This window comes from Pediculus humanus, genomic scaffold, assembly GCF_000006295.1.
Source record: "Pediculus humanus corporis 1103172107764 genomic scaffold, whole genome shotgun sequence".
Classification (NCBI taxonomy): Eukaryota; Metazoa; Arthropoda; class Insecta; order Psocodea; family Pediculidae; genus Pediculus; species Pediculus humanus.
This window is the reverse complement of record NW_002987362.1, coordinates 188,993-191,635: the sequence shown is the minus strand read 5'-3', so window position 1 is coordinate 191,635 and position 2,643 is coordinate 188,993.

Genomic DNA, 2,643 nt, shown 5'->3' with positions numbered 1-2,643 from the left:
TCCCAAACGTTATCTCTGGAATCCTATGGAGAATAATTCCTAACGAATTTTCTGGAGAGCGAGTCAAACTAAACAGTTTCATCTCCGCTTGTACCGAAGCCATTAATCTATCCTCCGAAGAGAACAGATATCCTTTATTCCGATTTATCTGTTCCCGGTTAACTGGTAGGGCAAGTGAACGGATTTGTACTGACGAGTGCGATAATTGGGACGAATTAAAAGGCAAATTAATAGAAAAATATCAAGACAGTGTACATTTCTCCCAGTTAGTCGAAGACCTCGGTGTTTGTAGACAAAAACATAATGAATCCGTATCTGACTTCTATTATAGACTAGAAAAATTAAACAGTCAGGTATTGGCTTACTTAAAACTCAACACCGAAAATAAAAATCCTGAAAATAAAGAAGGAATTATGGTGAAATATGCGCAAGGTCGTAAAAGAAAAAAAAAAAGGAAAAGTTAAAACGACTTCATTTTTAGTTGACGACCCAGAATTTAAGCTATTCAAAAACTAAAGAAAAAATCTATTTATCCAAAGCTATCGTAAATTTAAAATATAAAAAATAAAAAAAAAATAAAAAAATTAGAATTAACGAGAATTTTCATAAATTTATAAAATCTCATTGCCTAAGGTATCTAAAAAAAAAAAAAAAATATTTATAATTATTTGAAAGATGAATACTCAAACAAAAATTTTCGGGAAATCCTTATATCCTAAATCCAAAGACAAAACAGGTTTTGGACAAAAACTTATTGAAAATAATCCATTATCTATTTGATAAACCTCCTGTCCAACCTGTGATTGGTAAAAAAAAAAAAATTAAAAGAATCCTTTCCCGAAACCCAGGAGGAAATAAAAAGAATCCTAAATTAGTATCAAGACAAAAAATTATATTATATTTCTTCAAAAGTGGGAATCAATAAAAATAAAAAATATAAAAATAAAAAATAAATAAAGGAAAGAAAAATTTTCCTTAAAGTAGGTTGCAGGTAAAGCAACTGATCCTAAATATTTTCAAGTAAAGTAGGTTGCTTAAAAGCAACTGATCCTAAATATTTTCAAGTAAAGTAGGTTGCTTAAAAGCAACTGATCCTAAATATTTTCTAGTAAAGTAGGTTGCAGAAAGCAACTGATCCTGAATATTTTCAAGTAAAGTAGGTTGCTGCAGTAAAGCAACTGATCCTTAATATTTTCTAGTAAAGTAGGTTGCAGAAAGCAACTGATCCTGAATATTTTCAAGTAAAGTAGGTTGCTGCAGTAAAGCAACTGATCCTTAATATTTTCTAGTAAAGTAGGTTGCAGAAAGCAACTGATCCTGAATATTCCCTAGTAAAGTAGGTTGCAGAAAGCAACTGATCCTGAATATTCCCTGGTAAAGTAGGTTGTTCAAAAAAACAACTGATCCTAAATATTTCCCACAATCAAATGGGACATTTGAAAGATCCCATCTCACTCAAAGGGATTCTTTAAAAAATTAAATAAATAAAAAAGTAAAACAAGTGGACGAATTCATATCCTTTGCTAAATCTTCTTGTAACTCTTACGTCCACTCCTCCTTGGGATAATATCTTGATGAATATTTGATTGATGATAAAAGCCTTTAATTCCGGGTTCCCTAACGAAGGAACTGACAATAAATGACTCACGAAGTATATTAATGAACTACTATACTGATGATATAAAACAAGAATTGAAATGACATAAATGTATTGGTAATATTATGAATAATGTACAATTCTGTTTGCACGGCAACATATCATTCATCCACTAATACATTATCCTGTAAAAAAAATTTTTTATGTAAAACACTTCCTATTCCTATCAGAGGAAATTTATCAAAAAATTATTCTTTTATCCAACCTCAAGTCCTTTGCCTCTGATGAGCAATAAAAAAAAAAAAAAAAAAAAAAAATTCCATTACTGGGAAAACCTCAATTTGTCTGGACTGACAACTCACTTGGAATATCTATGCGAAAAAGTAACGCATATGACTTCGCCAAAATCTTGTAAAATCAAGATTCTCACAAAGGGATTACGCAAAGAAACACCTGAAGAGTGCTCAAGATTTAAAAACGAGTCTAATCAATCAAAGAATAAACAAGAAGAAGAAAAGAAGAAAAATTACTAAAAATTTCAAGAAAAACAAAAACAAATTTTAACCTAATTAATATAATAAAAAAAATTTGTTTCCTTTTAAGGGGGAAGGTGTTGTGATCCCAACGAAATCTGGCCAACAACGAGGGCATCTGTTTTAAAATTTATATTATTTATTTATTATGGATATTTATTTATTTGTTTATTCCAAATCAAATCTATCCGGTTGAGAAGTTCTAATGAGAGTATTTGTTTATTATTTATAAGCGTGACATAATTAACGCGGACATTTATTTGATTTACTCAACATTCTGGATCACGTTCTTTCCATTAAACTGGAATAGCGAACAAAGACCATATTCATCCCTTAAGAAGGAGGTGATAGATTTATTGGTCACTTCAAGTGTAACAGATGCATCGATTGTTTTGGTCTTCATATAAATAGTGGGCTTCGGCACCACGTCTGGTCTTTCGACATCCGTCCGTCAGTCAGAGTCTGCCTGGTGTGTCTATCGCATAGCGTTGGGGACAGTCAGTGCATCTTAGT